Raw genomic sequence first — 14,440 nt, forward strand, 5'->3', positions numbered from 1 at the left:
TACACAGAATAAAGTTCACATTTAAGGGCAGCATTGGTGGCTTAGCGGTTTAGCACCGCCTTCCGCCCAAGGCCTGATCCTAGAGACCCAGGATCGAGTCCTGAGTCAGGCTCCCTGCGTGGAGCCTGCTTCTCCCTCTGCCTATGTCTCTGCCTCTCTCTCTCTCTCTCTCTCCAACTCTAATAAATAAATAAATAAAATCTTAAAAAAAAAAAAAAAAGTTCACATTTAAAGTTGGTCCAGGGGGGATCCCTGGATGGCTCAGCAGTTTAGTACCTGCCTTTGGCCCTGGGCGTGGTCCTGGAGTCTCAGGATCGAGTCCCACATCAGGCTCCCTGCATGGAGCCTGCTTCTCTCTCTGCCTATGTCTCTGCCTCTCTCTCTCTCTGTGTATCTCTCATGAATAAATAAATAAAATCTTTTAAAAAAATAAAATAAAAAATAAAGTTGGTCCAGGGATGCCTGGGTGGCTCAGCGGTTGAGCCCCTGTCTTCAGCTCAGGGTGTGATCCTGGAGTCCCAGGATCGAATCCAATGTTGGGCTCCCTGCATAGAGCCTGCTTATTTCTCTGCCTCTCTCTCTCTCCCTCTCTCTGTGTCTCTCATGAATGAATAAATTTTTAAAATCTTAAAAAAAATAAAATAAAATAAAATAAAAATAAAGTTGGTCCAGAGAAGAGGGAAAGATACTTAGTATCCAAAACCAAAACCTATAACCTAGTAACACATGGTTACTAGTAACACCTGATCTGGAACTGGGAAGCTAAGGGATAAGAGAGGAGTGAGAATCTCATTGTCTTTTGTATCTTTTGAATATTGTGGGTTTTTTTTTTTTAAGATTTTATTTATTTATTCATGAGAGACACAGGGAGAGAGAGAGAGTGAAAGAGAGAGAGAGAGAGAGACAGAGGGAGAAGCAGGCTCCATGCAGGGAGCGGGATGCGGGACTTGATCCCGAGTCTCCAAGATCATGCCCTGGGCTGAAGGCAGACGCCCAACTGCTGAGCCACCAGGCATCCCAAATATTGTGGGTTTTTAAAAGTTTTTATTTTGATCCCAGTTAGTTAACATACAATGTTACATTAGTTTCAGCAGTACAATTGTATCTTTTGAATTTTGAACAACAGAATTATAATGTAGACCCCAAAAAATCACTTTAAATTTAAAATATAGATGATGGGAAAGGAAATTAAACAGAAGGAACTTGTCAACAATTTGGAAAGAAATAAAATCAGGGTCTTATCTCACATCATAAAACAAAATAAGTTATTTTAAAAAATATATTTTATTTATTCACGAGAGATGCAGAGAGAGAGGTAGAGACACAGGCTCTCTCAAGGGGAGAGCAGGGTCCCTGTGGGGAGCCCGATGTGGGACTGGATCCCAGAACCCCAGGATCACAACCTGAGCCAAAGGCAGACGCTCAACCACTGAGCTACCTATGTATGCATCCCCCAAAATAAGTTTCAACTGGATTAGAGAGAACAAGTAAATGGAAGACTGGGCCCTAAATAAAGAACTGGAAGAAAATACAGGTGAATATTTATCTGACCTTGGGGTGGGGAAGACCTTCAAATCCAAAAGCAAAGGAAGAAATTATAAAATGAAAGGACTCATGGCCTTAGCCACAAGGGTCAGTGGGCTCAGGCTGCCTTCATAAATAGCCTGGAGAGGACAACCCCTCAGATCCCCTCTTTCTTCGGGAGCAGCAGACTCTAGCTCAATATCACTCAATAGACTGGACGTTGCTGCCCACCACAAAACAAAACAAAACAAGAAAGAAAAACAAATACCCTGGAGAATGGGTAACTAAATAACATTGATTTCTCAGTTCTGGAAGCTGAAGCTCAAGATCAAGGTGCCTGCTAACTTGGCTCCTGAGTGCTGTGTGCTCACCTGAGTCCTTGGTGCAGGCAGAGCTGGAAGGGAGGTAGAGGAGGAGAGGGAGAGGGGAAGAGGAAGAGAGGACGGTGGGAGGGAGAGAGGGGGAGGGGGGAGGGAAGGAGAAGGAGGGAGGAAGGAGGGAGGAAGGAGGGAGGGGGGAGCCTGCTGGCCTCTCTTCTAGGGATACTAATCCCATCATGAAGGCCCCCCACTCATGGCCTCATCTAATTCTGATCACCTCCTGAACACCCCATCTCCAAATACTATCACATTAGAGGTGAGGATATAAACATACAAATTTTGGGAAAACACAAAACATTCAGCCCACAATACCACAAACTTCTCTATGTTTAAAAATAATGATAAAAATAAATAAATAATAATTAAAAAAAAAAAAAAAAAAAACAATAATAGGGGAGCCTGGCTGGCTCAGTTGGTAGAACATGTGACTCTTGCGCAGCCCGGGTGGCTCAGTGGTTTAGCGCTGCCTTCAGCCCAGGGTGTGATCCTGGAGACCTGGGATTGAGTCCCACGTCAGGCTCCCTGCATGGAGCCTGCTTCTCCCTCTGCCTGTGTCTCTGCCTCTCTCTCTCTCTGTGTCTCTCACGAATAGATAAATAAAATCTTTACCAAAAAAAAAAAAAAAAAGAAGAAGACGAAAGAAAGAAAGAACGAACATGCAACTCTTGATCTCAAGGTTGTGAGTTCAAGCCCCAAGTTTGGTGTAGAGATTACTTAAAAATAAAATCTTAAAAAATAAATAAAAAATAGGGATGCCTGGGTGGTTCAGTGGGTTAACCATTAGACTCTTGATTTCAGATCAAGTCACAATCTCAGAGTTGTGGGATTGAGCCCTATGTCAGGCTCCACTCTCAGTGGAGAGTTGGCTTGATACTTTCTCCCTCTCCCTCTGCCCCGCCCCTTGCATACACATGTGCATGCATGTACTGTCTCTCCCTCTCTCTCTAAATAAATAAATCTTTAAAGAAATAAAATAAACATAAAAATAAATTTTTTAAAAAAGAAAAACTGTGAACTAAGAAAAAGTATGTTACATATATGTCTGTCATCATTCTTATGGATAAGTAAACATGTTAAATAAAATGTAGGTTAGAGGCGCCTGGGTGGCTCAGTCAGTTAGCCATCTGCCTTCGGCTCAGGTCATGATCTGGTCTTGCGCTGGAGTCCACTTTGGGCTTCCTGCCCGGCAGGGGATCTGCTTTCCCCTCTGTCTCTGCAGCTCCCCACACCGTGCATACACACACACACTCTGTCAAATAAATAAATAAACTCTTAAAAAATAAAATACAGGTTATAAAATCATTTATATAGAATGATCTCAATTTTTAAACATTAAAAACAGCTATTTCTGGGGGTTGAGAATCACTGGCTCTTATTTTCTTGTGTTTTGGTGTATTTCCTAAATTTCCACAGTGAATATGAATTATGTTTATAATTCAAAAGACCATTATTATCTTGAATAAATATTATGTTGTGGTCAAGCAACAACAGGGGTAGAGGATCCTATTCTGCAAAACTTTAGGAGGATGGCTTATGAGCCAGGTGCCCAGGACAGTTTGGGATCTGGGATGTGTGATCCATATAACCCTACAGATTCTACAAGGAATCCATTTAAGAGATGAGTATTTCTCTCCAGAGGAGGTAGGTATGATAGGTATCTTGCACCAGTGAAAATCCTAGTCCATGGAAAAGGGAAGGCTTATTTGAGAAGGTCCCAAAGGGACAGACTCAGAGGTAGAACAACAGAGTCAGGTCTCAGCTCAAGTAAAGGAAGAATTTCTACCTACATAAGAAGCCCTCAAATGCAAAGCACTATATGATGAGCATGTCACAGTCCATTGGTGCTCAGAGACACACTGAGGAAAGTTTTCTTGTATCACGAAGGGGATTAGACTAGTATTAACCTTTAATTATATACTTTTCCTTTTACGAATTCAACCAGATTATATACTTAAAATGAGTGAATTATTTGAGGTATATAAATTATATACATCAATAAAATCAATTTAAAAACTTTAATATCACAGAGGCTAAATTTCCCTTTGATCATCCCCACCCTACCCCCAACACACATACAATTCTGGTCTCTTCCCTCTTTCCTAGAGATAACAACTATTAGGGGGATCCCTGGGTGGCTCAGCGGTTTGGCGCCTGCCTTTGGCCCAGGGCGCGATCCTCGAGTCCCAGGATCGAGTCCCACGTCGGGCTCCTGGCATGGAGCCTGCTTCTCCTTCCTCCTGTGTCTCTGCCTCTCTCCCTCTCTCTCTCTCTCTCTCTCTCTCTCAGTCTATCATAAATAAATAAATCTTTAAAAAATTTAAAAAAAATAATAAGTTTGAAAGGTTTGGGGCCCCTGGGTGGCTCAGTGGGTTGAGTGTCAGCCTTTCGCCTGGGTCGTGATCCTGGAGTCCTGAAATTGAACCCCATGTCAGGCTCCCTGCTCAGTGGGGAGTCTGCTTCTCCTTCTCCCTGTGCTATTCCTCCTGTTTGTGCTCTCTCTCACTCTCATTCTCTCTCTCTCTCAAATAAATAAATAAAATCTTAAAAAAAAAAAAGTTTGGAAGTTGTTGTTGTTTTAAGATTTTATTTATTTATTTGACAAAGAGAGAGAGAGCACAAGCTGGGAGAAGGGGCAGAGGAAGAGGGAGAAGTATGGTCCCCAGGACCCTGGGACCATGACCTGAGCCGAAGGCAGCCACTTAACCAACTGAGCCACCCAGACATCCCTGGAAAGTATTTTTCTAGACCATTTTATATGCTTTTACATGAAGGTATGTGTTACATATATATGTATTCATATAAAGTATAAAGGACTATGTATATATATTTCTACAAATAGTATGATAACAAATTTATTACTTTGAAACTTTTCCTCCCTGTACAATTTTAAAGATTCATCTATATTGTTTTGTTTTGTTTTGTTTTGTTTTGTTTTAGAGGGGGGGTGGGCAGAGAGAAAGGAAAAGAGAATCTTAAGCAGGCTCCACACTAGGCTTGATATCACAATCCTGAGGTCATGACCTGAGCCAAAATCAAGAGGCAGACGCTTAAGCTACTGAGCCACCCAGAAGCCCTTCATCTATGTTGTTATATAAAGATCTAACTGATTCTTTTTCAAAACTGCACAGAACTCCTGGGTATGACCATCTGAGTTCCTCTAGCTACTTCACCAACAGTGAACAGTCAGGCTGTTCAGTTTCTCACGACCGCAAACTGCCACAAAGACTATCCCAAAACTTTCTACCTGTGCACACATGCCAGGGTTTCCTTAGGGCAGATCCTGAGAAACAGCACCCCTATGTCGTAGGGCAGATACATTTTTTATTTTAACAAATTGATGTCCATGTGACATTCCTTTCTAAGCCTCAGATCCCGTGGCTTTATCAGTCTGATCCCTGTGAAATATCCTCTTGTTCATTTTGGCCTGACATGTTGGTCTCCCTGGCATATTCTGTGCCCTGGCTTTGTCCCCTTGCTCTTCCTTCCTATTCAGATCCTAACCTTTTCAGATGGGTTGCCCCTGGTCACTTCCAAGCACAGGCCAAATAGTGCCCCCTCCCAGCTACTCAGTGAGGGGACCTCTGGATGGGGAGGAGGCCCTTCTAAATCCAAGATGCTGCATTTCTGGGAATCAGAGGACATACAATAAGTGAATGAGAAGGGGGCTAGGGAGCAGGCAAGAGAGAACTTTATAAACCCTGGCATCGACTCAACCGCCTGGATGGCCAGATCCCAAGATGAAAAAGCAGCAACACGTTGCAGGCATGAGCACAGCTGCATGAGTCAGGCAGGGCTGGGTACTGACGACCATCACCCTCCTCACCAGGCAAACATTGTAATTCTGTAATGATGCCCACGATGATCACTGCAACACCCCACTGATTAACTGCCCCTGGTATACTAAGTGTTTTTACATAAGGTGCTAAGTACGTACAGTCTTACATAAGATGCTCTGGTATTTTTAGCAGTATATAACTGCCATATGAAAGGAGATGCTCTCCCAATGAATGCCACTTACTTTATAGGCTGGCGAAGTCCCTGGAATACTGATGTTTTACAGGCAGCTTGTTGCTGTCAGAGGATTGAGGATGTCTGTGCTGAGGGCAATAGCACCAGCCGTATTCTGCAGTTTCTCCAGGTCAGTCTGACACCCTACAACCAAAAGAAAGTGATACATATCACTTCGATTGCCCCCAAGAATCACAGCAGCAAGAAAAGGGCCACTTCGTTGACTTGGCAGATCCCCACCAGCCACATTCTAGCTTAGTAAGCCCTCCCCAAACCCAACAGAGTGGAGGGGGACAGGAGGAAGCCAGAGCAGAGCTAGCCCTGCTTCCACATCCCCAGAGCTGTCCCCACCCCAGAACCTGGGCAGCTACCATCCTTTACCTCCCAATTATCACTAGAAATCCAAAATTCCAAGGACAGTGAAGTCAGAGGTGTGGCATATCTGTATTCATGTCTTGGGTCTAGGGTCACTGCTGCCTTTATTCTGGTTTTGCTAAATCTTCTTGAAGTATGATACACATACAGAGAAGTACACAAATCAAAATTGATGAGTTTTGGCAATATGAACACACCTATGTGACCAACACCCAGATAAAGAAAACAAAAAATTACCAGCCTCCCAGAAGCCTTCCTCATGCCTCCAGGAATCCACTATACTGACTTCCAACACCTTATCTTCCTTTTGCCCGTTTTTTGTGCTTTATGTAAATAGAATCATATGGTATGAGGTATGAGTAGCCAGGAAGGGGGCGCCATTTGGCCTGTGCTTGGAAGTGACCAGGGGCAACCCATCTCACTGCTGGGTGAGGATCTGAATAGGAAGGAAGAGCAAGGGGACAAAGCCAGGGCACAGAATATGCCAGGGAGACCAACATGTTGGGCCAAAATAACAAGAGGAAATTTCACAGGGATCAGACTGATAAAGCCATGGGATCTGAGGCTTAGAAAGGAATGTCACGTGGACATCAATTTGTTAAAATAAAAAATGCATCTGCCCTACAACATAGGGGTGCTATTTCTCAGGATCTGCCCTAAAGAAACCCTCATAAGTGTGCACAGGTGGAAAGTTTTGGGATAGTCTTTGTGGCAGTTTGCAGTCATGAGAAACTGAGCAGCCTGACCATTCACTGTTGGTGGAGTAGCTAGAGGAACTCAGTCATATGGTTTGTGTGATACATTCACATTGTTCCATGTGCCTGTCCATTGTTCATCCTCACTGTTGTAGAGCATTTTATCCTGTGTATTCCCCCCAATTTATTTGTTCATTCTACTGGCAGTTGGATATTGGGTGATTTCTGGTGGTTTGGCTATTATGAATAGCGCTGCTATAAACATTCGAGTACATGCCTTTTCACCACAGACTCGTGCCCTTAAGACATAAAAGGTGGTGAACTGAAGAGGTGCCTGGGTAGCTTGGATGGTTGGACATCTGCCTTCGGCTAGGGTCATGATCCTGAGGTCCTGGATCAAGCCCAGAGGTGGGCTCCCTGCTCAGTGGGCAGTCTGCTTCTCTTTCTCCCTCTCCCCACTGCTCATTATGTCTCTCTCTCATATGAATAAAATCTTTTTTAGGGGTAAACTAAAAAAGAAAGAAAGAAAATGATGAAGACTGCTGCTTTAAGCCTCAGTGTTGAGAAAGTCAACCTGCCCAACCCCTCCAATTTTCCCTTTCATGCTTTAAACACAGTCCCTCCACGGGCTACAACAACACCTCATCGGGGATCCCCTGGGTTGCTCAGCGGTTTGGCGCCTGCCTTTGGCCCAGGGTGCGATCCTGGAGTCCCGGGATCGAGTCCCTCCTCGGCTCCCTGCATGGAGCCTGCTTCTCCCTCCTCCTCTGTCTCTGCCCCTCTCTCTCTCTCTCTATATATATATATATATATATATGTGTATATATATATATATATATACACATATATATATATAATGAATTAAAAAAATAAATAAGGGATCCCTGGGTGGCGCAGCGGTTTGGCGCCTGCCTTTGGCCCAGGGCGCGATCCTGGAGACCCGGGATCGAATCCCACGTCAGGCTCCCGGTGCATGGAGCCTGCTTCTCCCTCTGCCTGTGTCTCTGCCTCTCTCTCTCTCTCTCTCTCTCTGTGTGACTATCATAAATAAATAAAATTTAAAAAAATAATAATAATAAAAAATAAAAAAATAAAAAAATAAATAAATCTTAAAAAAAAAACACCTCATCAAGGACACTGGCCACAGGAGCCACACTTCCTAGGACTATTGCTGTGGTCCTTGGGCAAGCACTCTGCTTCTCTATACATCAATTTCCTCACCTATAAAATGGGAATGATAAGAGTATTTTAAACTTCATTCAGTTGAAGAGTGAATAAGGGAACAGTGTGTACACATAGTAAGTGCTCAACCAACGTCAGCAGCTATGAGGCCTGCCAAAGGCCTCCTTCCTGAGCGCCCCTGAGGCATCCTGCTTTGGGCAGCCCTTGCAAGAGAGCTGAGTAAGGCTCTAACACAAGAGACAGCAACAGAAGACAATTTCACCACCTCCACGTGGAGCAGAGCTGCACCAAAAAGCCCTGCCCACCACACCAAACCACTCTCTCTCCTGCCTTTCCTGTCATTAAGGGATAAGTGGTGGCCACAGCTCCTGCGCCATGGACCGCACTCAAAATATGACCTAAACCAGGGACACTGGTCTAGGGTCATTATTAATGGCCTGTGCCGGCAGCCCAGTAACAAGCTCCTGGAGCACCAAGTATCCAGAAACCAGGGCCTGAAAAAACCCTGAAATTTTTCAGTGTTTATGAGAAGGGAGACTGAAGCGTAGCATTTTGTGCTTTAGGCGACAGAGATGGAAACCACCCCTTGAAGCTTACAGTGGGAAGACCTCAGAGCAAGAGACTCAGAGCCTCACACTAGTGGTTGCCATGGCAACCGTGTTTCACAGCAGGAATTCATTTTCATATGACAGTGACCTGCAGAGGGAAGAAAGGACTAGGAAACTTCATTGAAGGAGGTACTGTTTAGAGGGTGGGGTGGGGTTGATTTTGTTTACCAAAAAAGCCTGTGAAAGTGCCTAAGGGACAGACAGGACCCAAACGACCTGAGGGCCCTGCAGCATTCTTTGTACCACAACTTTTACTTAACACACACACACACACACACACACACACACAGATGTCCTGTTTCTAAGGCCTCAGGGCAGATGTCACAGCCTGAGTCATTTGTCCCACCATTAACCATCTGTTTGGTTACAAAGTCTTTTCCTGGAGTCCCAAAGCAACCACCTGACCATGGCACCAGCACATCCCACACACCTGGGCCAGGTGCCAAGAGGACATATAACTCCCTGGACTGAAGCACACGCTTCCCTGAACAGCAAATGCTAGCAATGAAAAAAGTCCTGGAATCAGACAGACTCGAGTTCCAACCTTTGCCCTGCCCACCCATAAGCTGTGTGATTCAGGCAGGTCCCTAACACTCTCTGGGTTTTGTGTTCTCACGGGCAGAACAAGACAATAACTGCAGCACCCACCCATCTCGGCACCAGGAGGATAACCCACACAAGGGAATGCCTTGGAAAGATCAGCATGCTGCCCCCACTCAAAATGACCACTCAATAAACAGCTGCTATGATTAAGAGCTGGAAAAGCATCGCTCATACCCATGATACACCCGGAGGCTAATGGCAGAGAACAAAGTATTAAATTGGGTGGCACACACTGTAATGAATCCATCAATAACCCAGCAGGAGTGTAGATAGATGGGAATCTGGAAGACTGGATCAGCCGCAGTCAGAGGTGGAGTTTCAGCCAGACTTGGAAGGATAACAGGGAGGTATTCATGGATGTCCGGGCAGTGGGAATTCTTTTATGTAGTGCTTCCTGGGTGCCAGGTCCTGGGGATCCAGGAGAAAGGGCACAAAGGGTCAGAGATCAGCAGCAGACAGCTGCACAAGGGAAAGCCAAGGAAACACACAAACACACATGTCCAGCCAGAGGAGTCACAAAGCTTTCCCAGGGCAACAGCGACTGAGCAGCATCTCAAAGGGTAAGGGCAGAAGGGCTGACCCTAGTAGAGAGCGAAGATGCTACAGGACTGGAAACTGGTTTGGGAGACAGAGGCAACAGGAATGAGGAGCTTTCAGCTCTGGGCGGAAGAACTAGGCTCTGTGTGGGAGGAACCCCCAACCCTGTGAAGATTTCTCAGGGGAGGAGGGTCGGCAACCATAAGTCTACAGGTGACGTGGCAAGTGGGCTGCAGAAGCTGGATAGGATTCTGGAATCAGGGAGACCAGCTGAAGGGCCTCAGAACCCCACCTGAGATGTTCTAAGGCCTGCAGGGGTAGCCAGTTCACAGAGGGGCCACTAAAGGCAGAGAAAAAGTGGGAGCCCCACTGCTGAAGAGCAAGTGAGAGCTGCTGCCTGGGAGGAGGAATCCGGGCTCAGATGTGCCGGGTTTGGGGTGTCACTGGGGCAGCCAAGGAACCAGGACCTAGAACCCAGAGGGGTGGGCTTTCCTGAGGGCTCCTGATGAAAGCTCCTGTGAAGTTAAACACAGCCCCTCAAAATACATGCTGCTAAAGTGGGAAGAGGGGTGCAAAGAGAAAGAACAATAGAGAAGAACAAAGCCAGGAGAGTGAGGTGCCCCAGAAATCACAGCAAAGGCTGCAGAGAAGGCCGGAGCACACAGGGGGCCACTACCCAGGCAGAAGGATGAGGCCAGCCAGAGAGGAATGTTTGGAAACAAGATGACTTTCAAGAAAGCAGTTTCAGCCAAGTGGTAGGGCCAGGCTGCGCCAAAGCTGCGGAGGATTAAGAGGGGAGGCGTGGAGCCGAGAGGGAGGCAGCAGGTGCAGCACTTGTCTGAAAATGTGACAGTGAAAGAAAAGAGGAAATGAAGCCTTGGCCTCCCATGCATGATTTTTTCCCCCAAGAGGTGGGAGACCAAGTGGATGTTACAGGAAGGAGGACGGGGGGGAGGGTATGGAGACCCCAGTAAGGGCATATTCTCTCAAGGGGGAGGAGAGGGAAGGGGCAGAGACCAGGCTGCAGCCCTGGCTCTGCCAGTGCTGTTACCAGGGTGCCCAGGGCCACCACCCAGACTCCTCCAGCCCCCAGCTGCTAGAAAGATCAAAAGTGCTCATGGAGCAGTGCAAGTGGAACCTGATCATTCACCAGAACCCCCCTGGCCCTGATCTCACTGAGGATGGGTTTCCACCTTCTGCATCACACCTCTCCCTAGAACGACGTCAGGGAGGGGGGGGGCGGGTACAGACCACCCAGACCGGAAAATCGGGTGCTCAGCTTTCCCAGCAGCCAGGCAGCAGACAAAAAACCTCAGAACTCCGGGCAGAGCCGTCGCTAAAGCTCAAGAAATGGGGCTTCTGCCCCAACCACGCAGGTGTCTTAGGTACCACTATGAGCCCACAGCCTTCACCCTGAAAGCAATGAGGCACCTAGATGGATTTCAACCTTCCTCCGAGCCTTCTGCCCAGGAAGAAGGTGGGCCTGAGAGCTGGGAGTGGGTTTCCGGGGGGGCTCGAAAACACACCAGGGCAGGACTCTCAGACTCAAAGAGGTGGGCAGAGCGAACCAGAGGAATCCCGTCCGCCTGCGAGAAGTCCTCGGATTCCGCGCTCACACGCCCCTGGGGACCACCGTGCCTCGGGAATCCCGGGCAGAGCCCAGACGTCAGGGCCCGGGCCCACCACGGCGCCCCAGGCCAGCCCCCCGGAGCGCGAGATCCTCACCGGGGGCGCGGGCGAGCGCAGGAGCGCAGGGACCCAGCGGGCAGCCCGCGGCGGGCACCCGGTAACACGGCACTTGTTGACGCGCTCACGGGGACCGCTCGCCAGCGCCGCCTGGCGTCCGCAGCCGCAATCGCCCGCCTCTGGCCGCCCGCTCCCCTCCCCCACCCGGCCTCCCCCGGCCCGCCCCGCCCCGCCCCGGCCACCCCCGGCCCCCGCCCCCGCCCCGGCCCCGGCCCCGGCCTCGGGCGCACCTCGCGGGCTCCGGGCACAGCAGGCCAGACCCTCAGCGCGCGCCGTTCCGCGGGGCAAAGGGGGCGCCGGCCGCGGCCGCTGGGTCCAGCCCGGGCTCCCGGAGAGGCGGACGGCGGGGAGGGGAGCGCGGCGCTAGGGCCTCCAGCGCCCCGCGGGCTCCCGGGGCTCGCCCCCGCGCCCGAGCCACAAGTTTTCAGGTGGCGCCTGCCAGGAGCCCGCCGGAGCCAGGCGCAGCCCCCCACCCCGGCCCTCCGAGACCCGGCCCCGGGCGAGGGGGCGGCCGCACTTTAGCCGCACTCACCTGGGGTGGGAGTGAGGGGGGCGGCCCTGCCGCCGGGCGCGCGCCCTGGCTGCCCTCTGCCGGCAGCCGCAGGTACCCGGGCGCCCGCCCCGCCCCGCCCCGCCCCGCCCCGCCCCGCCCCGCCACCTGTTGCTGGAGCGCGGGGCCTGAGGTCACCACCTGGTGGGCGGAGGACCCTCGGCACCGCCGCCCTCTCCACGGGACGGGTCTCCGGGGCCCCTTCTCCTTACTGGATTTTAAGCATCACTCTTCTCCAGAAGCAGCTTCGAGTCCCCAAAGCCAAAAATGACCCATTCTAACAATCCCAGGACGCAAAGGGGAAGGCAGGGTATGGGTTCGGGGATCTGAAACAGCTCCACACCCGCCGGACCTCAACATCTGTTGAATGAACAAATCTTCCCTTGACAGAGGGACGAATGGAGGCAACGCTACAGTCGCTAAAGGGAACAGCGACAAAAAGCTAACGCTTTCATCAGCCTGGTGTCTGGGCTCTACCATGTCCAGAACATCTGCAACGTTCTTCATTTTCTTCCACTCTGAACCTCAAGGGTGGGAGTGGGGAAGAATGGAAAGGCCAGCCTGCTAAAGCCCTCGAACCCTTCATTCTACCAAAAAAATTTTTTTGTGAAATAATTTCCTGAGAAAACGACAGAAATCAGTAGTTGAGTGATGAATAAATCTGAAAGTCCTGGTTTCCAGAATACAGCAGCCCCCACCATCACCGGGGGTAGACCTCCATTTGGGATCTGGATCTTCCCCACGGGAGATGTGATCTTGGCCATGTGAGCGAATGTCTCTAAACTAGCACTGTCCAGCAGACTTCCTGCCATTATAGAAATGCCATATTGCTGTGCTGTCTACTACACACCAGTCATATGAGATGGATTCTAAAATTTCATTTAATTTTACTTAAATCAGAGTGGGTAAGTCTCAGTTTCTTTATATGCAAAATAGACATAATAGTCCTATTGTAAGGATTGAATGACCCAAGTCTCAGCTCTTTGCAAAAGTTCAGGGCCGCCTGGGTGGCTCAGTCCCTTGAGTGTCTATATTAGGCTCAGGCCTTCCTTGGTCTCTGGGTCCTGGAATGGGGCCCCCACCCACACCCCTGTTGGTCTCCAGGCTCAAGTCCCTGCTTCTCCCTCTCCCTCTGCCCTTTCCACACACCCCCTCATGTGTTCTCTCTCTCTCTCTCAAATGAATAATATCTTTTTTAAAAATAAAAGCTCAAAGGGACTTTTTAACATTAATTTTCACCATCACCATCACCTCACTAACTCTAAAAGGTCAAGGCTGCAGGGATTTTACAGGCTCTACCCCACCTACCCACTCCAAAACCACCCTCCAGGAGTTGCTCACATGCTGCTGGCAGAGCCTGTGACAGAACACCTAGCCTCTCTGGGGGAACCTAATTTCTCTTCGGACTGCTAACCACCTGGAGAAGATTTACACCTAACACTTTTGTGTGAGTAGATTTTGGTGGACAACACAAGGGAGTGTTGTGTTCCAAGAGTGCACAACAGCCGAGGACAGGGTGAGGCCCAAGGCAGGGAGCTTTGAAAGAGTAAGTGCCTCAAATTAGGGATGGAGGCTTCTTTCATTTCAAGGCTTGGGGGAGACCCAGTTGACAACCTGGTTATTAAGACTTATTTCCCAAATGTTCTGTGGTTGCTCCTACAAATTGCCCCCCCCCCCACCCCGTGCTGCCAGAAAGGCTTAGTGTTCCTGACACCACAGCAGGTATGCACTTGGATGGCCTTTGAAATCTGCTACATGAGGAGGATGGGTAAAGTGCATGGTTTTCAAGAACCTCATAGTTCTGTGGGGAAAATAGAAACATAAACAATTTCCATGAAATTCATTCTATGGCATGTTGGCTACTGTGTACTGATCACACAGTACACAGGTACCATAAGAAATAGGACCTTGTTTATCCTCATTTTATTGCTATGCAAGTTGAGTAATTTCCCCAAGGACCTAAAGACAGGTAGTGGCAGAGCCACTATGCTCTCCTACCTCTGTGGCTATGTAAGATACAAAAACGGGCATCTCGGTGGCTCAGTCTATTGGGTGACTGGCCAACTCTCTTGGCTTCTGCTCAGGTCATAATCTCCAGGGGTGGTGAGATCCAGCCTCAATGGGGCTCCATGCTGGGTGGAGTTGGCTTGAGATTCTACCTCGCTCTCTGCCCCTCCCCCACACCTCAAAAAATGGTAAGATACAAAAGAAACACAGAGGAGCGAACTGGAG

General features: G+C 48.7%; 1 long non-coding RNA gene across 1 annotated transcript; it reads right to left on the bottom strand.

Annotated features, from left to right (window-relative positions):
* Nucleotides 1–2,057: 2,057 nt before the first annotated feature.
* Nucleotides 2,058–12,284, bottom strand: LOC140606162 (uncharacterized). The gene is made up of 3 exons (XR_012008551.1): nt 12,191–12,284; nt 5,923–6,056; nt 2,058–3,153 (listed from the first exon to the last, which is right to left on the bottom strand). It is a non-coding gene; the product is annotated as an uncharacterized lncRNA (long non-coding RNA).
* Between the last annotated feature and the right edge of the window lie 2,156 nt (nt 12,285–14,440).

The sequence above is a fragment of the Canis lupus genome, chromosome 16 (genome assembly GCF_048164855.1).
Source record: "Canis lupus baileyi chromosome 16, mCanLup2.hap1, whole genome shotgun sequence".
NCBI lineage: Eukaryota > Metazoa > Chordata > Mammalia > Carnivora > Canidae > Canis > Canis lupus.